The sequence below is a fragment of the Bombus affinis genome, unplaced genomic scaffold (assembly GCF_024516045.1).
Source record: "Bombus affinis isolate iyBomAffi1 unplaced genomic scaffold, iyBomAffi1.2 ctg00000075.1, whole genome shotgun sequence".
Lineage (NCBI taxonomy): Eukaryota > Metazoa > Arthropoda > Insecta > Hymenoptera > Apidae > Bombus > Bombus affinis.
The window spans coordinates 530,551-557,822 of NW_026108825.1; the positions used below are offsets into that span (position 1 = coordinate 530,551).

General features: G+C 36.8%; 2 protein-coding genes and 2 long non-coding RNA genes across 7 annotated transcripts in view; 3 read left to right on the forward strand and 1 right to left on the reverse strand.

Moving 5' to 3' along the window:
* LOC126927131 (uncharacterized) lies at nt 1-27,148 on the forward strand. 3 transcript variants are annotated; one of them, XR_007715193.1, is made up of 3 exons: nt 1,118-1,771; nt 1,840-3,881; nt 26,915-27,148. It is a non-coding gene; the product is annotated as an uncharacterized LOC126927131 (long non-coding RNA). The 3 variants fall into 3 exon arrangements; XR_007715194.1 differs by lacking the exon at nt 26,915-27,148 and adding an exon at nt 8,060-8,079; XR_007715192.1 differs by lacking the exon at nt 26,915-27,148 and having other exon boundaries at nt 1-1,771; nt 1,840-3,481.
* Nucleotides 1-27,272, reverse strand: part of LOC126927110 (uncharacterized) — a 332,444-nt gene that overhangs the window by 171,959 nt on the left and 133,213 nt on the right. The window lies entirely within an intron of this gene.
* Nucleotides 1-27,272, forward strand: part of LOC126927119 (6-phosphofructo-2-kinase/fructose-2,6-bisphosphatase-like) — a 129,440-nt gene that overhangs the window by 55,882 nt on the left and 46,286 nt on the right. The window lies entirely within an intron of this gene.
* LOC126927150 (uncharacterized) lies at nt 18,829-21,349 on the forward strand. The gene is made up of 2 exons (XR_007715222.1): nt 18,829-18,989; nt 20,894-21,349. It is a non-coding gene; the product is annotated as an uncharacterized LOC126927150 (long non-coding RNA).

The window sequence follows — 27,272 nt, forward strand, 5'->3', positions numbered from 1 at the left end:
TGAATATCCCACATGCCTTCCATGAAAAGTAAGCTTTGAACGCCATCTGATACACGCTTGATCCAGGAAAAACAAGCGAAATTTTTGCCAGCTTTTTGTTACTGACATCTACGAAACGACACACTTTAGCATTTGCTGGCTGTCCGTAATTTGTCGAATAACTTTCGAATTAACCATGCAAATTTTTCGCTCGACGTGATTTGCGTGCTAGTTTTAAAGTTACTCATTCGTACAGCGATAATACCTCAAAATTGCTCCTCGCTAAGTTTACTTACAAAATTGCTATCTCGCCATACAACAGATTAAACCGACAGATCTATAATCGGCTTATGTTTGTACCGTGATAAAAAAGTTTGCTCGTATAATCGGTTAGCCAAACGAACGAGGGCGTAAGGTCCTCGCGGCGCCTGTTTCGCTGTGGATTCGTTTAGTGCCGCAAGAGAAACAAACAGTTGCTTTTTCCGTCGCAGTAAATTCATTCGTTTCACGGATCACTGTGTAGCTATGCATATATGGCCAGGTGGGAAAAGCACGACACTAGTTTGAAATGGTAGGCAGTTTCTTTGAAAGAGCTATGCCCCACTCGACCGGAATTATAAAATCAGAGTCGAGTGTTTGCACCAAATATTTGGTCGGAGAACGAAATGGCAGGGAGGAGAGAAAGAGAGAGAGAGAGAGAGAGAGAGAGAGAGAGAAAGAGAGAGGGATGGGGAGAGGGGCGAGAAAACGCCTCCATTCGAGGCCACACGGTGTACACTTCACTGATCCATATTTCAGAAGACGGCCAACTTTCGTGTATTCAAAATTCAAACACATGTTCGAATCGAGTCGCGAAACTCCAATATCGAACCACCGGGACGATATTTCATATTCCATCAACAAGTCTTTTCGAATATTACATTTTTATTTGCCTCCTGGTGTTATGTAACAGCATGTTCTGTAATTCAAGTCGAGTGGTTTTCCCAGATACGAAAATTGTATTTGACGTCGTTCAAGGGAACACACTAACTTTAGAGTTTGAAACAGTGAATTTGTTTTTTGTAATTTTTGTGAAATTACTGATATCAGTTCAAATTTGTGACAAAATTACGGAAATAAATACGCGGGAAATTCTTAATTTTTATTCTAACATTTCTCTTAGATATTTTCGAAACTATGGTTCTTTACCCGGTCGTTATAACATCTACGGAACTATTGGTGAATTTGTTCAAGAAGGAATATATTTTACACAATGCACTCTACAATGTAGAACAGGATTTAAATCATTATTTATTCAGTTATTCACGACTTCCTTATTCTCTCTCCATCCTCTTTATTGCTTAATCCTTCATTGTGTCATCGGTATTTAACAATTTGCGTATTATGTGGTTGAAATAGCGGTTCAAGTAACCGCAAAATGAGTTCCATTTACCACTGTTGAAGGCGATTAAGAAATTTTAATTAAGGCCAACTACGATGGTACGTATGGACGTTTGAATATTCGCACAGTGGATAAATTCCCGGCGACGAGGACTCGTTCAAGCATGTCAACTCTTTATCTTAAACCGTTTTAATTACGATGGGACACGGAGTGGAATCCGCTAAGTCGATATGTGCAGATGGCATTGACGTGCACCTCAATACAACTACGATCACGTGAATGAAGTAAGTCTGTTCGTGGCTCCTTATTCTACTGCGAGAGTCCTTGCGTTTTGAGTATTCTCAGAAGAATCATAATGCAACGAAACGTAGCTATTACCACGCTTTTTAGCTTCAATAATTCTTATACAAGGTATTTTCTATTTTGTCGTTAAAAAGGTAAGGGAATTTTCAAGCGAAAATAAGAGAAATCTGTTGTAGCGAATTTCACAGTAAACGCTTTATTACAAAGTTATCAGCCACTATTGAACACAGTTTGAAATATAAAATATGCGCATGGGAACAAATTTGTTGTTGCAGAATATATAAAAGTAACAACGCAGGAAGAATTAACACAACTAATTAATAAGTTAGTTGTTGATATTTGATAATATTCTCGCGATATCTTCAATATAATAAATTTGATTTATTTATTTATGATTTATGACGAGTTGGTCGACTATTTTTACACATTTATGGGAATTTTCAAGCTGCAAAAATACACAGAATATAAAACATAAAAAATGTATTTGAGTATTTTATTTACAAGTTCATGTCAGGTCTTACTAACGAAATGTTGTTATTTGTTATATTTAATAAATAAAATAATTCTCTACCTCGGGTGCATTTTTTAAATCAATTTTATATCCATAAAAAATATGCATTTGCATAAATAGTTTACTGCTAAATTTTATGTAATATCTTTTTCTTATTTTCACTTGTAGATTATGCTCTCATAGTTTGACTAAAAAAATTTTACGTTTTACACACCCTACGTGCGATACATATATCACATAAGCGAATTATAACTCGGCTAACATTTCTCACACGTTAATTTGGAAAAATATCGGCGATCGTACAGCAATAGAGTCAATAGGGGATCTTTTCGCTTGAAAGATCGACGAGCAACTTTTTAATTCGCTACAACCTGCAGTTGTTTCAATATTTAACCGTATCGTGATACGTTTTAGTCCGTTTGTATACAATCTGTATGAAACAGAATCATAAAGCTTTTAATCCTGTTCAAGCAATCTAGTGAACCATAATGGCATGCATTCCTTTATTGTGAATTCTGCCGTAAAAACAATAGATGTTATGAATATTTCTCATACTCTTTCTCGATTTACGTGCACATGGATTAATAAATATCTATAATAATTGTTTCGAGAACCTAAACACCCACGGAAGATATCAATTTGGGCCAGAAAAAGAACTCCACCAGTGAAAAACAGCATCGATCTCAAAAAGTAAAATTCTAGCAGTAAAAAGAAAACAGCACACGCGTAACAAAAAGGACGATCTAACAATAAAAATAAATGTTTAAGTGGGCGTAACAATATCAGGAGGATTTTAGAAATGAGAGAGACACTTTGACGATTACGAATAGAAGAAATTACAATACCAGGAAATAGTAGAAAAACCAACGTAAAGATACAAAATCAAACGGATATCATCGATCAAAAGGCGCAGAGATTGCTAAAAGAGATTGCAACGATAAATGAAGGTATTGGAGAAGAAAATTCTATCGACGAAAGAGATAGAAAGAAAGAAAGAACGTGAAAAGGAGAGGGGCGAATTGCACGATGTCTTGACTCGGAAACGATCTGCAAATTCCTAAGATATTCTAGGGTTTATAGGGGCGTATGCCAGAAATCCAAGGACGACTTAAGGTACAATGGAATTGAACTATAAAGTTTTCAACGCGAAAGTACGATAGTACCATCTACGTATACATGTTACACATCGATATCATGTTATGCGTGTAACTGAATGTCGCTTGCATCCACCCATCACCTTCTGCCATTACAATTATATTAACTTTCCATGAATATCATCGCAATAAATCAAGAATCTATTTAATGCACCGTAGCTGTAACATTTCTATGCGAACTTATATTCAGCGATTCCTTATCGGTAGAATATATTAATTTCCATCGAGATCTGATCGATGGAATGAATTATGCTTGGTTACCGCGTGACGGCCACCTCGACATCAACGTGGTAAACGACGTCAATCGTGAAACTCGATCAGGTTGATCGAAATCGAAGGATCACCGATTCACAGGGGTAGCTTGCTATATCGCGACCGGTCGACGGCCGGTGGGGGTTGCTTCCTGGGTCGCACTTTCTGGTGTGGGTAGAGCAACCACCGCCAGTAGTATCACGGTGACGAGCAGACGCGGTTGTCTTCTACCTTTCTCGCCGATTTCTTGGTTTTCGTTCAGTATCCGCTACGGCCACCCTCGAAACGACGTTCATCAATCGTAAGTAAATTGTCACTATTCTACGACACGTAAATTCCTCGAGACATTTGAATCTTCCTTCCCGGATTTTCGCCCCGTTTGTCACTTTGCCTCCTTTTGTCCTTTCGCGCGTCTTGTGTGATCAATGACGGGACGTGGAAATCAAGCGTAGATCAAAGTAAAAGTGAGGAAAAGTTTGTGTAACGATACTCTGCTCTATTGATATTTCTAGGTATGTGTGGAATTTCTGGCGCTCAATTCAAAAATAAAAGCTGCACGTTCGATCGGTAAAACAGTCGATCAACTCCTAACGTTCCGACGCAGTTACGTTGCACAAAGTGTACATTTTAATCGATAAACTTGCATGTATCGCGTAAATGATGTTTTTGTAAGAACGGTGCGTGCTTTTCATCGATTTTATTGGCTACGGGCAATCTGTTCCATAGAGTCTATTTAGATTAAACCACAGTTTTTCGTCGCGTGAGACCAGACCGCAGCATCTAACAATGCGATGTCTATAGTCACGTCATTGCATTACACGCCCCCCTCGTCGGTTAAACGATCAATTTTAATTACGCGCACGAAATTGTGCCGCTAATTTAACGAGTAACTGACATGCCAGATCTCGTCACTAATCTTCTTGTTCGACACTCAATGATGTCTCCTTCGTTTTATTCAAATTGTATGCAAATACGCGTTGGATAGTTATCGCTCCGACGAAGTTACCGCGCGGACCACGACATCTATGTTCGATATCAACGTGAAAATTCAACGACACGAACTTTGAATCGGACACAAGAGGTTAGGAATTTGCAGTTTGCTTTGCATTTTCTAACTAATATAACTAGACAGAAGCTGAACTATCTAAGGATGATAGAGCGGATGACTATTTCTGGAAATTGAATTATTATTTTATCGCTAGATAAAAAGAAACATTCACTGGCGAACACTCCCTTACCCTCACGCAGGCACTAGCTGTACACACATGCACATATCTTAACCTAAGCCTACGTGTCTCGTAAGAACTGTACCATCTCGTTGTTGTCTGCTGATTTTAAAACTAAACAGAAGCTGTATTCCTTTAAACTATTTACAATGTAACATTTATCCTAACTCATACATTAACGCTACAATTAATAAATTCAAAGAACGCCGTTTCGGGGATAGCAGAGCGTAGGTAGAGATTTCTACCAAAGCTATTAGTCGAGAAATTCTGATTAATTAACATTACAAGTGGCAATTTCCTAGAGAGAAACAAATCAGAATTATTTTGTCGAGGACTGTTACGTGTTAGAGTACGTAGGGGTATTTTGTAATTTGCATTTATCCGGTATAACTTAATATATGGAAATTTATATTTTTATTCGTGTTTTTAAATTTTGTTCATTATATTTGTCTTAATCTTGTTTCGATTAAGATTTTCATTAGAATATTTCTATACGAGTCTACCGTGTTATCTGTTTGACAGATTCAATAACAAATTAGGATTGTTCTTTCGAAATAGAATTGTGACACGTTGAATAGGAAATTTTCTAACTTGCATCCTTGTGGTGAAAAATTTATATGCTTTTCAATCTGAAAATTTTACTTAAAGGAAACTCGCCTTTCCTTTAGAACTTATGCTTTTCGTTGAATTTTGATCGATTTTCATTGTGAATTACTACGCTAATTTTGTGCAGAGAAACAAACACAGATTTGTTCTTTTGATAGAGATCTGTTTTATGTTAAATGGAAAATTCCTACGTAAAGGTTTCGTCCATGGCATTTTCCTACCGTCTTGATCGTTGAACCTCGATCGATAGAACGTCTCTAACGATATTTTAACATTCCGGTTATTTTGATAATTGAACGTTCCACGGGAGAATGATTCTCCATGACTTATTATCGTGTTTGGCCTCCTTGCTTCCGTGACGATCAATATTTGGATCGTGGCTTGCTTAGGATGCTTAAGGTTAGATTAACTCGTATTTTTATGCGTCCCCAGCTCGCGTTATCGGATCGCGCACCTTTTACGACCAATTTCCCGTTTCTTTCCGGCATTCTGCACCCGATCGCCACATTTACGGCGTCGAATCGATGAAAATGTAACACAAAGGTTGCAAAGATGGACAACGAATTACGTAACACAAAGGTTGCCAGCACCGACGAAGAATTCCGTGATGCATTCAGACAACGCGTAAGAAACCGACTCGTTCTCTCTCAGAAGCACTTTCGATTAATTTAACATCGAACTGGTCTATGAAAAGCTTTCAGAAATTACATTATTTAGGAAACCGGTGGTGAGATGCATTCGCGATTCGAACGAGATCAAAGGAATTTTCTCGAATCTTCTAATTCGATTTTAGAAAAATACGATCGCGAGCTGCCTTTATTGTTACATCCTTGCGTTCGTAGTGTCGCACGTATATTCTAAAAGTGTCACAACTGAAAACTATGAGGAAAGAACACGATAAGTTTCTTATTCTCTTTTGATAAAAAACAGCTTTATAATTCAGTACGCCGTCGATCAGCCTATTACCTCAATTGCTTTTTGACTCTGGAAGTAAACATACGTTTCCCCATTCTCTTCGCAAATTTTCGAAATTTATCTTGTTTCATTCGTTTATTCATACGGGCAATACTCTTTGGTTTAAGCATAATCAACACGAACATACATTTATCAACGTTTTACGGTTTTATCCACTTTACCCGGAAACACGTGCGTATCTCGAGAACAATAAAACAGATATTACACGATTTCGAGGGGTTTATCATGGTGATGTTTATTTCACCCCGAAGAGTCCTTGAAAAGCCCAATATTTTCTTATTCCACGTTCCTGCAACCACCATACAACATCAAAACATTTTCAGAACATTACCTGCTTCTACTACTACGTACTTTCCGCATAAAATATTATCGAAATATTAAATCTCAAACTTGATATATCGACATTATTGGCGTTATCCATTTCTCCGGTAGACTTTATACATCATTGATGGTTCTAAAAAGAGCTGTTTATGCGAGTACGTGTGTATGCACCGAAATACTATCCCTGAAACGACTAGTCGTTTCTAGATGTTTAATACAACTTCGCATCCTTCTTAAGAATTAATGTCCGGATATGGGTTTATGCAAAAAATATAAATAAGAAGCGCTTCAACGTCAGTTATGAAAATATGAAAAAAAAAGAATATAGTTCCCATTTAAAAAACACAAGCGTTACTTTCACAGGGCTTTTCAAAGTTATTCCAGCATAAAATAAATATCGGCATAATATGACCCCGTCAAAATTGTATAACATTTGCCTGAAAATCAATTTTCTTGTCTCATCTATAGTTTTCGAAATATTTCCAGATAAAACTGACACACTGTATAATTGGAATATGGCGTTTGTCATACGTGATACAAAGACGAAGACGAATGTCAAGCGTTTTAAATGTATTCTTATAAACGTGGGCAACGATTTACAGAAAAAGCGTAGCTGGCGCGTGAGCGAGTGGCGTGGTCACATATACGTTTAACACAACTAAATATCGGATGTATAGAATAAGGGAAATTTTCTGAATGTCCCCGGAGAAACATCGAGCTCCGATAGCTGCAGAATTTCCCAGCAATTTATAATATAGTCGTTTGCAATTTTGAAGACAAATGTAGTAGCATTGGCAATGAATCTATGCGGTTCCAACGTAAACAACCCGAGAGACGTTAAAAGTAAATCGTAGTTTTAAAAAATTGCTGCAGCGGAGTCGCCAATTTTAGAAACAACAAAACGAAGAATTCTATGTTGAGAGAACAGTGTTCGAGATGCGGGACAAACAGAACGGTATAGAGTTCTCTGTTAGAGGATTTTAAAAATTTGCCGACGGTCTAGCGATAATGGCGATATTCTTGTAGCTGCTTCGCAATTTGGAAGATTAGGTGTAAATATAATTATTAAGACAAAGTACTATTTTTATATTCTCATTTTATATCTCCGATTTTCTTTTAATCTCTCTTTGGCTGTTTTCTTATCTAAACTCTGTTGAAAGGATTGAAAGTGAATTAATAGATGACGTACGCTAAGAACTCTACTCAAAATCTCAGTCTGTATCGTAAAATCATTTGCAGTGTACATGGAATCGAATAACAAGTGATACAATAATAATATAAATATCAGAATTGATGAAAATTGAGATCAAGAAATAGAAGTATAAAAAGAACATTAATTATGTTACATCAGATGGACGAGAGACTTCATCGTCTAACGTTTTAAATGAAATAACAATTCTTAAACGTTTCGATAATTTCTTAGTGATTCTTCAATTTTAATCAAGTTATCATGTTTCTGTTATCTCAATTTGTATACATGTCTGACATGTTAGTGCACGTTCCATTCGAGATCGGAAGCGGAAAATTACTTTGCGCGCGATCCAAATCAAACGTGAATCTGGCGAATCGGCCAGTTAAACGTACGTTGAACTTAATTATAAATAGGTGCAACGTCTTTCGTCGTTCGATGTTCTGCGTTAGAAATTACGACGATGCATGCATTGAATTTTATTCGGCTTTTTCGGATAACAACGTTTATACGCGTGTTTCATATTTATGGAATTTTGATTACGCCTTTATGGGTACCTACGTGAGCTATACTCTCATTAAATCAAATGGGTGCCGTGTAAACCAAACGAGATTAGCTGAACGTCGTTTTGGAGCAAAGAGACTTTAAATTGCGATTATTTCCACATAACATGCAGAAAATCGTTTTCCCTAAGTCTAATCCTTGAACGAGGTGGCACGAACTTTCGTAATATCGTGACTGTTTAAGAACACGATAATTTTTTCCTCGAGAATGAATAATACAATCGTGTTGTTTGATTTTCTACATTGTGATCGATAAACTTCGCAAATGTTGGACGATAATTTTGAGCTAAATTAATCGACATCGATAATATGGTGAACGATAATGTTACGATCAGCGTGCAAACCACTAGTTTGTTCGATTTCTTTCTCGTAGAGTTTATTGGATGACAAACCTTTTAATAATTCACGTTTCCTTTGTCAGAGATGGAAGAAAGGTTGTAATAAAACCTTTTCGCATCATCTTTTGGATTCTTCTTTTCTGGCAGATTTAAATGATAATTTAATATTATTTGTCGTTGTTGATTTATACGTCAAAGTTCAGAAGCACGTAAGCTTGTTTCGAATAGAACATAATATAACTGGGAAATTAGAAATGGAAACCAGGCCAATTTTATTCTACGTTAAAGCTATCGTGCAATATCGCGATACATTTTTTTTCAATAATTAATATGCAGTAAAAGAGATGGTTTCTGTATGTGTGAAACATTGTGATACACATTTTACATAAACAATTTCAATTTCGTATAATATACATATTCAAAAAATATACATCGCTGTCCATGAGTACTAGGACACGTACAGAAAGTTAAGTAAGCCTCGGAAACTTTATTTTAACACTTTCACATCCTGTAGCATTAACGTGTTGTCCAATGCAGACCAAGTGTCCGGTGACACCACGTTGGTATTACGAGCAAATCGATCCTTTGCGTAAACTTTACGAATTTGAAACTCCGGTTGCTGATTAAAATTACTAGGAAATTTGTACACGTTGATAATATTTATGAACGAGGTCGTATGTTGAGTTCACAAGACGACAATAAGTTACAGTGATATTCATCATTTACCAATTTCAAAATGTACCTTTCCTACCTTATTTGACGCATCTAACAGTCATCTATAACAGTCTCGCGTTCCCTTAGCCTATCACGACAGCAACCATATCGAAGATAATATCGGAATATGAGTCGCGTGTTCGTTTTCACTGGCAATAAAAGGGCAGGAATTACCTGGTTTCAGAAGAAACAAACCGTATCAAAGCCTTGGATTTTTTTTCTTATATTTAATCTCGTTGAGGATGTTACGCCGCGCAACACATCTGCACGCCATCCCGCGCGGCTTGCCAACCAACGGTCTACCTGTCGTCCTTCTAACACTCCATAGGCCCAAGGACCCACTATAAAGTTGCAATTCTAGCTGCATTGTTCGCACACATGGTCTAAGCACATCTGTTTGCCAGAAGACTTTCTAATTCCAGAAGTGTTTTCGGCCGGTTTTTAGAAAGGTCCTTGGGTTTATTATGTGCTCTTAAGAATTACGAAGAAAGCGGAGATATACCTAACGGAAAATCTGAGTTTCCCTATAAACAATGTCGCCTAGGACCCAAGTTCGTAGGAGGTTTCTTCCTCCTCTCTTCCTTCCTAACATTGGTCCCAACCAATCGACATCGCGGATTATTTCCCTCACTTTACTAACTGAAAATGTAAGCAACGAATCCGCGTTCTTCGTTCAAAGGGCACACCCATACCAAGCTTTCCTCCGTATTCACATTAGAATAAGCTTCAGAGATTGATCGTCTCTCACGGTGTCTAGAGTTCCCACAATCCCTATAACTCTCACCGTTCCTGTATCTTTCTGAGTTCCTTCATCATTTCTCAAGGTGCCTACACGGCCTAGAGTCTTCTAAGGCTCTCACTTATCCAGAACTCCGACAGTTCCTATAACTCTCAAGGGCCTAGAGCGCCTAAAGCTCTCCTTCTCTCATCCAAGACTAACCCTTCTCTCGTTATCTGTATCTTAATCAACGGCGTTACTACTTTGTGTGATTGTATAAAGTGTTGGAAATATACATTATTATAACTCTGACTCCCAGTGTTATACCGCATTAACCACCCCGATTATCCTAACCGAAATACGGGGATCGAACTATTCGTGGTGTCGATTATTCCAATCGTAACGGGAATTTACGACTCCCGTTGACGCGTATTCCAACGACCGCGTCTCCCCGCGATAGCTCGAAAAAACAGAGGAGTATCGCATTTATTAGTCGTTGCCACGTTCTATGTAGCTTATTCGTCGGGAAATTTTGCTGTAACAGAGCGCGAAACGCGTTATCAGAAGCGTTAACGTTAAGTAAGAAATAAAAACGAGTTACGGTTTCTTTACTGTTTAGCGACTTAATTTGCTGCGGATGAAACAACTTTGTTCAAGTATATATTGTAGGAGGAAAGAAGTTTTCTATAAAAAGCAAAGTTTCAACAAGGGGAAACTGAACGATCTACGATCCTGAATGGATTTAATAAGTTTCGTACGGGTGGTAAAAGAAAAGAGCAAAAGGATAGTAACCCTAAATCTTGAGATAAACTGGTAATGTCGGCAAAAATCCCCTTTGTATACGTTCCACGCGAGAATTTCATAGATTATCCTGCGAAATGAGAATTAACGTGAGCCGAAATCTAGAAGAGCAACAAAACAGCGTAGGAAAAAACGAAAGAATACAAAAAGCATTTGAAGATAAATATACCAGGTCCGGAACTTACGTTCAGCTTTGATTTCCTCTAATTGAGTATGTTGAGTATGGCGATTTGTACAACTTCAATTTCGCTACCCGTTACAGCTGGTTTATTTCCGACCTAATTTCCAATGTCAACAGAAGCTACGAGAATAAAAAAGCGAAACATTTTTAGTTCAGTTTTTTCCTCTAGCTCAATTTTGCGAAAATTCGTATCGTTCTCGAAAAAAATAGAAACTATTACAAACAATTTTTATTATTTTCTTTCGAATAGAACGGGATCAGGTTCGGTTCTGTTTGATTCTAGTACCATTTGCACGCGCAAAATCCACCCTTTACGAGCTTCGGCCGAGATTTTGCCTTCAAGGCAACTCTCGAATTACGCGACCGGTTGTAAAACAACACTTCTCCTGCAACCGTGCCTTTTTCTGCAGAACGATTCGTAGAAGCAAAACTTTTTCAACCTTTTTTATAGATGGTTTTCGCGTTTAATTCTCAGGGAGCGTGAATTTTAATGTCGACATCTTCTTGACCCTTTTCAACCCCTTCAAGTGACCCTCTTGCCAGCGAAACGTTCGTCAGAGGTTAAGAATCTACGCGAATCCGTGGATTCGAACAATAAAAGCGAAAGCCACTCCTCGAAGGAACGTCATTTCCAACCAGCCGTCCTTTTACATTCCGATTTTTGTTTTAACATTGCGCCTTAATTATCGCGATTTAATTTATTTCAGCGTTACCTTGTCGTTCAAGCTGGTCCAGTTTCGAAATGTTACGGCTTGCCAGGGTTGTCGCGTGACGTTCGAATCTATAGCTTCGATAAGAAAGTTTTTTTTAGCAGGAACATGAATGATTCATCCTGTGACCGCAAGAGTCATCATTCTCGCCACGACAATTGCGGTTGAGTGATTAAAACGGTTGAATGAGTTCCAGCGAAAATTCACGAGAGAAGATTCTGAGGATTTATGGCAGTTCGGAATTCCGTTCGTCCAGAGAGAATCAACGTTCTCACGATCCGACGTCTTTAGGATTCTTCTCGCTATGGAACGTGCTGACTTTCAGGTCGTTGAAAATTTCACTTGGCACAAACAGCCGAATTCCGGATGGTAATTTATTGAATTTTTGACGCGAGCGAATCTCCAATATTTTCGTCCAGACATTTTCATCCTTTGGTTATCGAACTAAAACTTTCGAAATTTTGTTGCTCTTTTTCTACTAGTTTAAAGCATACGAAATGTCATGTATTCAAATGAAGATCTAGTTGGACATGATTTAGGACAATATACTTTTTCAACGACTTATCTTGTTTCTCGTTATTCCACTAGATGTTACAGGGTCCTCTAGCTATTATTAATATTACGAGGGAAATTTTACAACTTACAAAGTACCAGTATAGATAAATACTCTCGCATAACAATGACAAGTTTGATAATAAAACGAATGAAATTTTACGAGTACTTAGTATCTAGTGATAATATGCACGACCAACAAAATTTATCTCATACACGCGAAATGTGTATATACGTATAATATATAGTAATTATAACAGCCAAATTACTGTACGTGGTCACAGTCCAAAAATCGTAAACTGTATTATTCACAGGTAAGGGAAACTGTTGGTAAAAAGTTTCTACTGATAAAAATTTCGTTCACGGAGGTAACCACGTATCTGTGTCCACGTATTTCATGTTCCTGGATATGTAGTTCACCGGTACATGACGTCTATGAGGAAGCATCGCTACAATACAGTCCGATTTTCCCTACGTGTTACTCCTCTTTGTCTAATTCAACGCGTTCTTCTTTCGTTTTATTTCGTCTCTCCACGACGTCTGTCGTCTCGATTTTTGAGCAAGTCCAAGGATATCGACGTTAGATCGCGAGATAAAGGTTTCTGGACAGAAAAAGAGTATCTTGTTTAATTTACCCTCGATGATTAATCCATTCTCTGTCTGCAAAATGATTAATGGCCACGAAGAGGAGAAACTTTTTTCGTTCGCACTTAGACAGTGTACTTTCGTTTGCTATGATGTTGATCGGATAACTAAAACACACAAAGTTGCGAAATGGAATTGTGCAGAATGTTGATGATTTATCAGAAAGTTCGTTTGTTGATCGTTTACCACGCCGTACTCGATAAGTTAATTCCTCATCAGTTATGGATCGTTCGGAACTCCGTCAATTTTACTTTTTTTATAGAAAAAAGGCAGGTCCGTCTTAGGATCTAACAGACATTTTTTTCACTACTTTCGCAAATTAATTCTGCAGCTATAATCAAGCAAAAAATGTGGTATAATATAAATCCAGGTTGTTGGAAGCTTTATTAAAAAGGTATAATAAAAATACGAAACACGAAGTGGAAAATACTTTGACCTTTAATATGCACTTTTATATTAAAAAGAAAGGTACATCGAACAAATATTGATACACGTGTTTTGAATTAATACAGAGAGTTGATTGATACATTGAAATGAAGCACGATTAAAATGAGTTTTACGAGGAAATAAATTTAATCTTTTATCGTTATTAGGTTGGTATCGAACGGTGAACATTTTGAGATGGAGTATCTACACCAAACAAATAGTCTAATAGTCTGACTAGTGATTATAAAACTATTCTCATTTTATAGCACAGTAATCGCAAGTCCATTCCGTGACTTTTATTACAACTTTTCAGTCAAATAAATATTTTTTCCTTGATTGTAAACATATCGTATTACAACATAATGCGCTAGAAACGTTTGGTTATTGAATTTTAGGACACCCTGTACATAAACAATTAATACGCTTGTCGCTAAAATTATTTCGATATCAATTTATTTCGATATTAATTTCGTAAATCAAATTTCGCCATGCGATTGTACATATATGGAAATATTTGTATTTAACAATGCAAACTGGCGCTGTTGTAAAGCTTGCTTTTATAAAAAGAAATGAACGTGTTTTTTCTGAAATTCAAATTACGGAACATGGAATATGGTGACACAATACAACGTGGGGGGAAAATAATTCTATGGGTCGAGGTTAATAAACATTGTCATGGAAGTGACAGCATAGGAGAGATGCGTAAATATACGTAATTCGATCCGAACAAAGGGAATTCGTTGGATAAAATAGAGATATAGTCGAGTAGTTTTTCGTACGTGATCGAAAAGTTATAAATATTTCGCGTCAGCTTAAGCTCCAGCTTGCTACCGGATTTGACGAAGATATCGAAACGTTCCCTCAATGAAGTTGCCGCGATGTACTTCGAATTACGATGGAAATGCAAATCGATCGACAGTCTAGCAACTAATTTAAACGTGGATTTCTTTCTTCCCCTTTAAACATTACCATTAAACCTGAATTTGATAGATTAATGTTACACGAGTGATGTTGTAGTTTCGTCAGAGTCGAAAGACTTTTGTGGAAATATGGTTTTTGATCAATCTTCTTCCAATTTTCGAAGGAACCCTGTTGGAATAAAGCTGAGTCTCATTTATATTTAAAAGAGATTTTCACGGAGAGTAGGCGAGATCTAAAGATTTTCACAGCAAAGCGTATCTTGGATCACCATAATTCTCCGTCGAAACGCTTTCGCCGCGAAAAAGAAAAAAAGAGCTGATTTATCAATCAGAAAACGTCAACTTGGTCGTCTTTTTCGAAGCTTATACGATCCATTGTAATCCTACCGAGCGAACTTCGCTGTAGTATGTATTTGAAACTCGAATAAAGTTCGGGATGCATGATAAAAAAAAAGCACTTCACCGTTCTCTTTCGATGTATGCCTTCGTCCCTTCTTTAGAATGGGATTTATTAATTTCTTTTTATCCACGAATCTTTCTAGAACGAAATAACGAGACGTGGAAAACCATTCCATCGTCCTTTTCCGATTTACAGTTGCTTCTCTCCTTTAAAATAAGATTTATTAAACTCCATGAGTCTTCGTAGAACAGAATGGTAAATCGCAGGATAAATTATATCGTAGAATAAATTATAGCGCGGACTGTTCGATTCATATTACATAGATTTTTCATTCTGAGTAGCGATAAAAATCATCGAGCAGCGAGGAGAAATTGAGTTTCATCGGCTGTAGCGATTCGTACGACGATTAAAAATATGAGGAGAAAAAATATTATTTGTTATGAACAACGTTAATTAGAAGCATATTTTTCATTTCATGTCTGATCGGTGATGTAATCATTCGTGTTCTTTGGTTGTTCCCGAGAAATGTTAAAGGGACGCTGTCGAATGAGATTAACGATGTCAGGAACGACGACGATCGTATCTTCAAAGGACGACACCAATTAACATAGACTAAGGGTGTAAGTTTCATCTAATTACATCGTGCTGCGTACAAGAATTAAAGGAATTAGTAGGTTATTTTATCGTGAAGAATTTGGATGCAACATTCTAATTGAAGATTACAACATTAGAAATTCAATAATTGGATGGTTGAAAGAAAATTTACAATTTGAAAAGTTAATTACTCATCGTTTTGTAAATTCGTTGCTGTTACTTTTCTGGAAATTTCAACGATATAAATGACGATATAAAGTAACGACTTTAAAGATACAACTTTAAAGTTGGACGCTTCGAACTTCGACTACTTTGGCACTGTTTTGCAGATTAAATATTCTCAACTGTTGTTTGTTCATTGTTAGAACTCGTTACTAAAACAATTAATCCTCTGTTCTCTGGTTTATTTTTAATATACTAATTCATTACTACGAAACTCTCGATTATTTTAGTTATTCAAAGTGCTGCAAATTTACTAATTTAGGTCAATAACAATATTCTTCGCTTCGACAAAACTTTCATCACAAGATTTTCTGATATAATACAATTGTATGCTGATTACTTTTCAAATTATTTGTTTCTTAATTAAATCTAGCTGTTACAAACCTTTGTCTGAATCAAAATCTTTGTACACGTCACGAGACATGGTTACACAGTTCATCAAATCAATAGTAATATGAGACTCTCGATTGGTATTAAGAGTGGAACAATATGAAAGGCAAAGTTCATCGGTTACAGCTATCTAGATGCTTCGACAGAATCGATTTTGGTGGAAACTGGTATCCAATAGTTGGCTTTATGTTCTTCCGGATCATCAGCTCGATACGTGGGAGAAAATCGCTCGATTAAAGCCTATTTGAACTCTCGAATTCGATAACTAGCTATTACGACTGTCAACTTCGAATTAAGTTGCTTCTCCCACGACTTTGATCTTTCGACCATTTTGTTTCCAATCGTTGGTTCGTTGGATAAGCGATACTAATGATTTTTTGATGAGAAGTTCGATAATAGGATTGCAGGTATGCAGCTATCGACGATAGCTGCAGACGAAGGCTGAATTTATGATGTCGAATAGTTGAAGCGCCGATCTGATGGAAGTTTGCCGAAGCGATTAGAATTTCGAAAGCATTACAAAGCGGTTAGTTATCTCTCTATCACTGAGAAATATGCAATTTTAATAATTGTAAAAATAAAAAATCTGGAACCTGTTGTTTTATCATTTTTGTCATATTGAATTTTATTGCGTTATGGTACCCATTTTTTAAGGCTAATTTTATTACTAGTACGCTTTGTATCAAATTTTTGGAAAATTTTATTGGATTGCAAAAAGGGATCGTATATGGCGCAATAAGGTTGATGCACAACTGTAGCATTAAACATTTCTCCTATGAATCTAATTTTATTACTATCGTGCATCGAATGTTATTACAAAGTTTACAAATTTTCATCGTTATCGCATTTGAAAAAGAACCGTACAGGTGTAATAAGCTTGGTGTATCATACTAACGTCAAACTTTCTCTTTTGAAGTCAGCATCTTGCAATTACGCTTTGCTTTAAATTTGTTTAAATTCCACCGCAGTCGAATGCAAAGAAAAATCATATACAAGTTATAATATGATTGTTGCATCGTTTGTTCTACTCTTAAGAGGAAACATTTCGAGTACTACGTTTCCAAATTGCGACAGTTGTTTCTAACGAATGAATGAAGATGACTTAACTGAACGATTAATAGACGTATTACGCGAACCTGCACATTCCCGCAGGAGATTGTCGTGTTTGTTCAGACACGAAACTTCTGCAAGGCGCGACTCGTTTGTTTGGCTTTGACGTTTGCATTCACGTCTTTGTGTTGTGCAACGTTCCCAGCAAATGGTCGCGGAAAAGATTTATCAACTAACATAATCACTGACTGGTTCGAAGTGATACAAACCTTATGATACAACATTTGGCAAGATGAGATGTCCAAAAAGATTAAAAACATTATTTTTATCATATTCGTTGGAATTGTAAGGTACATGGCAAACAAAATGCTTGCCAATTTTTTTTTTAATTCTATTATTAATCAACACAAAGAAGAATCGTGCTTTTGAAGAAAATTTTTCATTTCTGGACACTCTATCGTTTCATTTTTTAGATTATAATGCATTTTATGAGTTAGAAGCTAAACCCACGATATAGTGCAATCGAGATTATACAGAATGATCTATATCTTGACTTATAGTCAAACAACTGTTACTAATGTTACGAAGTCTTTTGTAATAACTTCATCGTTTAATTAAACATCATTTTTCTACGATTTAATTCCAAATATATTTATAAGAATTGGGTATTCTAATGAATACTCTGTTTAAAAAAATGTGGAATGTATCGAAGAGAAATTAGAAACGCTCGAACAATCCATTGTTTTCCTGAGAGAAGAAAGGCACGGGCAATATTCGTTGCAGCTCTTCGATTTTCGATAAAACGTCAAATCACCTTTGTATCCTACAGAAAATATTTCAACGATTAAATTTGCATCGAATTCGAAGCCGATGGATATTTCCGCATGATCGAACAGTTTAACGAACAGAAACTACACACTGCAAAACACTTCGTAGTAATTCATCGTTGGCTCGCAGTGTTTCACGCGTTCAACAACGGGTGAACAAGGCGATCTTTCACAACCAGATACACTTTTCCCCTTCTTGTTGGCCCGTGTCATCGTCACGAATTTCCAAAAATGATTTATAAACTTACCTCGCCTTGTCAACGAATTATTCATCGAAAATCCATAAAGCGTCCAAAATATGGAAGGATCCAATTGGAAAAATCGCGTTTATTATTCCACTTCAGAAACATGAACGTCGTTCCACGAAGCTCCGCCATAACACCTGCTGTTGTCAACCTTTTCAGGAATATATCGTTACGTTCTTTCGTTTCCTTCCATCCATTGTACATTAATTTTCCTTTGGCCGAATAACCAACTTTCTTCCCATATATTTCGTTTCTCGATTATCCAACTTTAAACAGTCGTCTCTGGCCTGTTTTCTCTCTAATTGCCGAGTAGCCGTCGGCGTGATTGCAATCTGTTCCGGTCGTTTTAATACGAAAACGTCGGAAATCCGAGCGTTGAACGTGATATTAAAATTTCTTGGTTCACCACTCGACTATTTCCCTCCTCTTCGTCGAATAGCAAATACCAACCGACCGACGAAGAATACGCAATCAAAACGACCGGGCGAGTGTAAAAAAACGTCTAGAAAGGTTGCCATTCGAATAAAAGCTACCAGGCGAGGCTTGGTTATCCCATGTTTCCATCCTTTGGGAACGTTATTTTATCCCGTTGCCTTTTTTCTCTTTCTCTCTCTCTCTCCCCGTCGCCTAGAACGATGAGACGGCATGATATCAACGACGAAAAATGGATCTGTCGGGTGTAGGACGAACCTTTCGAACCAACACTTTGGGACAAACGTTTCGCACGAATGAGGGGAAGGAACGTTCAGAAGGAACAGTTGGAACGAATACTTGGAACGAACACTTGGAACAAACGGTAGGTTGTTTTCACGAAAATAATCGGCCACCACGCTTCAATCTTGTTCTACAATCGTGCACCAAGTGTTCTTCCTATAATTGAATATCTCGTTCCGTTGTATCGGTGTATCGAACATCTTGAAGAGGCCAGGAGTTCTCTGGTTCTCTCTAACTCGCTACCGTAACACGATTGAAATATGCAGAATACGGTGTTCAGCGGTGGGAACAAATATTGGACGCTCGAAGTTTGGTATCCTCTACAATAGATGGAATGTAAATGACACGAATGTACCTATCAAATAAATTCCAAACTGTTCGGTATTTAAGCTTCAAGAGCACCAATTCATCACACCGGCGCGCAGCGTTGGATTTTATTTGTCAGTTCGAAACAATACGTGCTTTGTTTTCCTTACGCTGCTTTGTTCTTTTTATTCATCCTCTTTGTTTCAGTAGCCCAAAGTAGGGTTTTATAGGTGGGTAATTGGAGTATTATACTCTTTCTTTCTCAAACAACAGTTCGTTTTGTTCGAAGTTTTTATTCTTCTTTGGAAGTAGGAAACGGATTAGGGAATGTTTAGTAGTCAAGGGAATGTTTAGAGATTGCCAGGAACAGTCGGTACTCTCTTCAATTTCCTAAGGAATTATCCGCACGGTTCCCCGCCTTTATTTTATCGAAAGCTGAGGCACGTTTCTCAAACGAACACGACGGAGATCCACCAGGAAATAAACTTTGAAAGAGCAAAGGAACGCGACGGATCTTGGGACACGTCTTACTAAAGGATTCACTATGATTTCGTGTCGCTTTTACTGGCGGATATTGACGATGAATACTAATGCAACTATTTGATCGAATCGTGTAAAATACCTTTTGTCCGATCATCTCCATCTAATGTATTTTAATATACCTTAAAATAATAAAAGCTTAAAAATGTTCAAACGTTCAATCAATTAGGATGCAATTCGTCCATAAAAATTACGATCAAGAGATTTGCTATGATTTCAGTAAAGTAAAGCATTTCAATTTTATTATCTCAGCTTTCTCGCGCAATAATTTGCAATTTTACAATTAGTCAACTGACTGATATCCTTAAGTTTATTTATCAAAGCTGCTGGTATAGACAATTACATAGTTCAAGTTTAAAAAATGTACGTAATATCGTTATTTTTCTCTGCTTTTCAATTTACGGAGTTCATCAGCATGGTTTTCAAGCGATTAATGCAATAAAACATACTTTAAAAAGTTCTTTATCTTCAAACCGCTCGTAAACTACGAGTCAGATAAAGGAGGTACTTCTAAACTCACGCGAAGATTATTAACGCTGTTTCCAGCAGAATTATCCAAAATCCGGAAGTATGTCAACGTGATAGTGTACTTTATCTGAGAAGAAGATTATTTTTTATTTCTATAACGTCAGAACTATCAGAAGAGCCAAGCGATCAATTCATAATTCTTCGTAGACAAATTTCGTAAATTTACAACGACGCATTTTTTAAAGAATATTGATTAATTTCAACTTTGGTTCATTTCTTTGTATTATATATTTTTTCATCCTGATTCCTTTAATACGAGTTTCATCTAATTCTATACGCGATCCTCGTTAACAGATTATTTGCGTTTATAATCTTCCAATTTCACGAGAACACACTAATCACCGTCTCTAGTCATTGATTTGCCATTAATTTATACATTTTGGAAAAATTGGTATACCATTACCGCAAGTGCACATGGCAATTCAAATGGTTCCGTACAATAGCGTATATTGCCTATTAAAGATGTTAATTTATATTTCGCCGGCAGGCTTCATTTAATTACTTAATGGAGATATTGAAACGTCATATTGACATGCAATCTCGGTACTGCGCCGAATATCTAAATTTTGTGGCGTACTAACCACATAAATGTTCTCTGGAATAATACCGCAGTCTAAACAACAGAACGTACACTGGTGGCAATGCGCAACCCTCTATTGGCAGTTATAGAGGGTGGATCAACGCCGCCGACGGTCAAAAGCAGCCACTTTCTCAACTTTACGATCCTCCCGCTCGATGTTTACTCATAGCCTGGTGAAAATAGCTTTAAGACTACCGGAGGTTTCAGTTCGATATTTTTATGGGGGCCACCCTCAAGAAAGACGAAAGTCAACCTTACCGTCACACTAATTACGCAAACATCGCTGATGATTCAGTTTCTTATCTAAAACTGTTCTTTCAGTAATCGCGAGAAATTTATTTTTACGGTTAATAATTTAGTAAACAATAGTTGTGGACTATATAACGATACATATATGTAGTATCTAAATGGGTCTTTATGTTGGGTAATGATGGATTATTATGGGTAATGATGTTTTGATTTAATAAATAATATTCGAAGCAACGAAATGATTACAATGCTGTCGTACGTCTTATTTTCATACGCGGCTTTCGACTTCCCGATTCACACTCTCCGGCTTCTACACTCGCTCGCTCTCGCTTCTCACTCAAACTGCACGCTTTTTGCATCCGTTCTCTCCGGCTTCTCAACTAACACTGCCTTTAGCGTTTCTGTGTCTTTTCTCGTCCTATCGGACACGTGTCCCGAAACGCCCGTGACCAGGGTCACGCAGCCCCTTTCCGCGAAACTATCCACTTGAAAGGACCGCATTGATGTACCCGACGATGCCGCGGCTTTCGCGACTTTGTTTACGGTTCGGCCGATATCTTAGGCCTTTTGTCCACGATATTACATATATATTCCGAACGAAGTTTGTTAAATGTTACATAGGAAAAATATGATAAATGCTTTTTTGGTGATTTTCTAACTTTTACGCTACTTGATGATCAAAAGGAAACGCTTTAATATAACGGTAGAATTTTAGTGAAAGTAACGATTTTTCGAATTCAAAGAAATCTCGTTTGGAAAGAATGTTTAAGGCACTGCCGAGATGTGACAGATGTACTACAAATTAAAATGCATTTCTAGATTCGTTAAATATCAACTAACAAGCCGCTTGTTATCAAAACGTTCGTGTTCACAAAGTAAATAACAATTGATTAAACTGTGTCATTAACTATTTAATCCGAGTTCTTAACACTTAACTCGATTCTTCGAACGAGCTTTTCGAGACGCTTTAATTAAACGAAAAACCAGTGTTCCGTATTCACGTGACTTTCTAGTTAGCTCTTTGTACAATCTAGAATGTATTAATTAAGCCAGAAAGCGTAGAATTTGCTTGTAACTTTTGTTGTAATGTAACTTCCTCGGATGTAGAGATGGCGTTTTTAATTTACCCCCGTCACGATGCTAAACCGTAAACTCATTTCGCTCGCGTTTCCCTCGTCCATTGTTAAAGGTACGTAAATACCATTGTAATAAGAAATTTAATTCAATATGCCATTCTCCCACACGTTTCATTATGTTTCGAGCTTTCTATTTTCGCTTAAAGATTCTACAATGTCAATGATGTCCATCAAATTTTGATAAACTGGTTGAGAAAATGAGACGTTTAAAATTAATTTATCGACGATAGAAATGATATTTGCTGAGGGATAACCAGACAGAATTATTGGGGCGGCTTATTCGATTTCTCGAAAAACATACTGCCAAGATGTTTCTATATATATTACATATTACATACTAGTTCGTTGTCCGACGAATACAAAGAAAAAGTCGAGCAAACCTAACTAATCCTTCTACTCGTTATGGTGTAGCATAGTCAAGCTCGTAAGAGGGGTTAAGAAGCTTAGGTTAGTTCAACTTTAAGCCTATCGACATATTTCCTCAAACCAAATTGTTTTTTTTAACGGCAGTATCTCCGTGTCTTTTGTGATTCTTTCGAGAAGATATCATCGTCTTACTGGGATTAAGTTTGTTTAACGTCCTCGGAACTTCATTTTATCATCTAGCTTTACAGTGAACGCGTCAATCGAGAAAGGATTGATGGATTGAAAAAATTGCACTTGCGTGCGATGAACGGCGTTGACGCTTGACGGCCAAATATCGTGATATTTTTCAGTTTAAAAGGACCAACATCTTTCTCAATTTCCCGTAAACCTCTCTTTTTTCGATATAATATTCGAAATATTCGGACGTTGTGTTGTCACGAATTACTCAACATTTTTATCCTTAAATATATGATCTTTTAAGATACATATAAAACGTCTGTGTCAACGATTTTGTGCCATAAAATCATTGAGAAATAGTTTTACAGGCCAGTCTCGTTTTTTTTACTCGCGATTAAAAAAAGAAGCTACAGTCATTTGAATAAAAATTATTTTATATTACAATTTTGAATTACGTATCTGAGAGATATAAATAGGTTACCTGATGACAAATTGTATTCGAAAATTGTATTCGAAATCCCAGAATTTCCGGAGTTTTTCTTCAATCAAGCTCCAAATAAGCGAATTAAAATATAGAATATTAAAACCAGCTGTGCCACCGTAATTATAATCAGTCCGGTCAAAGAAGCACCATTCATTCGACAGAATTATTAAGCTCCAGAAAAACTTGCACGAGTTCAGAGTTTTGAAACGTTCCAAGTGATATGGCGATCACAGTTCTCTCAGATGATGACGGAAGAATTCAATTTGTTAAATTTGATACACACTGTAATCATTTTACCCATTTATTACAATTATCCTAATACGATGAATAACAAGAGATCAGAATTCAGGGGACTAGTTCAAAGGATAGTTCCAGTACAATGGATATCGGCGAAGCTGGATGAGATTAGTAGTAGAAACCGATATTAGTCAGACGGAGGACAAAAGCGCTGACAGTGCCGTTTAGCAATGAAACAGAGGATTCTTTGTACCCAAGGGAGAGTGGACACACGAAGACTGTAAATACTCGAAGACTGGATTACCTTCTCCTTTTCTTTCTTATACTGCAATTTCATAGAAACCGAGTCTGTAAAATAATCTCGGTTCTCCCATGCTGCTCTTATCTTCATATATTCTGCCGACCACAGATAGGAAATTTTGTTGCACACGCATATCGTCCGACTATAAAGATAGGTAATGCAGTGGAATCTCACTTGTCCGAGTAGGGACCATGGGATTTCGGATAATCGAGCAGTTCCAATGAAAAAGGTTCACCAGCTAATCCTCTCTATTTCTTTTTATTAGTTTGGGTAATAGGAACTGTCCACCTTGCACGATTGAACTAATGATACTTTACAAGTGATCGATAATAATAAATTATAATTTTAAATGTAAATTTTGGAAATTGCATGTTATGCAATTATCTTATATCGCGTAAAACTGTGAAATTGTAAAAAATACATGTACAATTTGCAGCTTGTCAATTGGCTAATAGCATTAGGTTGCTAAATTATTCTGTATGGAAGAAAATTGCTTCCGCATCGCGTTCTTCCGCATCTTATTTACTTTTATTTTACTCGACAAGAACAATAATGCGGCGAGCAATAAACTCGATTGTGAATAAGTCTTCAAAATGAACTCTCTTTTAATCGAATATTGATTGAAAAGTGTAATCTTCTCTGATGATTTGGAATTATACAGTCGCTGGAAAAATAAGACTATTTCTTTTCTGTTTCATCTCTATTCATGTTTCCAATCTCCATGGTTACTGACCGTTTACTTCGCGCGTTTACACTTAATATAATATTTAAAACAGTACTATTTTTAACTATTTTAACAGGAAGAAAGGAATCAAGGATTTTACTAATCGATTTGACCGGTTGTCCGCAACTAGCAATTATTTACAAATTTAGCAAGTGCAAATGAAACGAATAACGTTGCTTCGATTCGACCATGTGTCCGATGCATGATTATTTTGCCAACGCCCCAATTAGTAGCCCCCATGCGATTTCACGATTCTTCTTCTACGAAATCGAAATCCATCATCGGAAGTCGTTAAAACGTTGCTAATCTTGTGCGGTTCTTGATAGGAAATCCGAGTTTTTTCTCGCAATCTGCTCTCATCCATACCAACCACGTACAATCCAATTCAATTTTCATAACTCGCGTCTTTGAAATAATTTTACAACTCGCGGGTATTGTATCTGGTATAAAAGAACCACGTAATAAGAAAACCTCTGCGAAATAACAATGTATTGTTACATCAGCGGGACGCACGTGCATCGTTTCGCTGGTATTGGAAAGAATCGTAGTTTGATTATTTCATTTGTGCCTGTATGGAGAACCATGAAACGAAGTAGAGCGGTGCAATGCAATGTTTTCAGAATTTTCCGCCGCAGTAATTAATCGATTTTCACCGGGTTTTATTAAAACTTGTTAGGTAACATGCGTGGTACCGTGCAACGCATTCTACACGTGCCTTTTTAAATGATACACGAGCAATTAATTATCAAAATATCCAGGAAATGTGGTGCTGTGAAGATTTCCATGGAAATTAACTTGCGTACAGGTGATACCGGAAAGATTGAAAATATCAATTCGACGAATTAATACCAACGATGTAAATTATTTTCCCAATCGAGTTCTATGTTTGCTTATTTAATTGAAAGTTAACTCGTGTGCCTCATGACGATCGTGATAATTCTAAATCCACAACTTTTCCGTTCTTCTGTGTGTAAGGATTCGAATATTCCATCATTCGACAAAAATGAATTCTGCTCTGTTATTTTGAGGGCTCTTCGCCCAAACTATATTTCTCTATTATTAGAAAATTTATCGAAAGTGAGAGAGGAATTATTATCAATAAGCGCGCCCCCGTTTCAATATACTATAATAATTTTTCCATATAGTTGAAAGTTCTTTTTTCTCGGTTGAAGCTAAAATAAAATTCAATTATCCAAAATTTAAACCGTAACAAAGTTAAATTGCAATGTAGAAAAAGCTCGAAAAATAAAAATTCTCTATTAGTTCCTCTTCTAAAACAAATAGGCGCGATTGTATTAATCGATAAAGCGAAATTTTTATGCCCCGGGGAATGACGTCGCAACGCCAACCAACTTGAAAATCGATAGTCGAAGCTTAATGACGCCAATGATATTCCACCAACGTACGTAGCACCGTCCACGAAACTTCCTAGTTCAATTTACGCACGAAAAAGACTGCTATATTCTCGAACGAACGAAATCGATATTTCCAAGCGTGAATCACATCAACCAGAGAAACTGTATCTATGCAGAATTTTATTAACTGCAGCCGTGAGTTGAAAGATAGAGAGAAAGGGAAAGAAAGAAAAAGAGAAAGGAAGAGATTGTCCAGAAGTATTTTACCCGTTTTAAATTGTAATTTCCATTCACGTTGCTAGATTGAACAACAGGCTTTTAGTAACAGCTGCCATGGACGCTAGTAAATTGATTAAACGAACGTTTTCTTCACGCATTCCCGTACCTTCGTATTCCTGGAGTTTCATCTCGTTATTTTTAATGCGAATACTTACAGCTCGCCAGATTGTCGAATACTTAACCATCGAATAACGATCGAAATTTATTTTTCCACGTAAAAGTGGCTTGGAAAAAATATTCTTTGTCCTCGTTATTGTTGTTTCCTACTATATTACATTCTTAAAGTTTTGAAATTCCACTCAAAACGTACACGAAACTTTTTTCGAAATTAGCAGGTTCTGTTCTTTATGCAATCATATTTCGTCAGTGTTTACGATGTACTTTTGCCAAAATTACGAGACGCTAAGTGGTCTCTCCGCTTTATTATGTATTAATTCATGAAAAATGTGGACACACATTATACACAAGCTTTAGATAGCCAGGCCACTGTATATATCTTGTTTAATCCTATCACGGCCGCTATCGCACTTAGCCTCATTTAATATGATCCTAAATGTCTTGGGCTTCGATTTACGAGGTGCTAGCTCTGTCTTGTCGCGTATGGATCCGGTCGTCGTAACGGGTCATCATCGGGAATAAATACCATTGTAACGTGATATCCAATCTGGCCAGCTTGTGATCGAAACCGTGTTATAAAAGGGTTTATAGTCAACCGGTTTTTATTAAATTATTTTTCCTTTTCCAGACGCGTCTCGTCAAATTCGTTTGGCCAAACTGTATCTCGCTTCAAGGTTCACGCGTATACGTACACCACGAATAAAAATATAGAGCGATCATAAAATGAGCGAGAGCTGAGATTTACACGTTTCGATTGCACGTTTCCTTGCAGATGTAAGGATTTTGGTAAGTGTTTTTTTAGAATGCGAGCAATATGAATTCGCGAAGAATGATATCACGATGAATTGGAAAAATACTAGAAACATACAAGAATGTTAAGTGTATTTTGAAAAACAGTTCACGAGTTCCAGGTGGGAATTTTCGTGAGTCTATCTATTAAATTGTTTTCTAATGAAGAACGTATTTCATTCGAGACAAATTTTTAT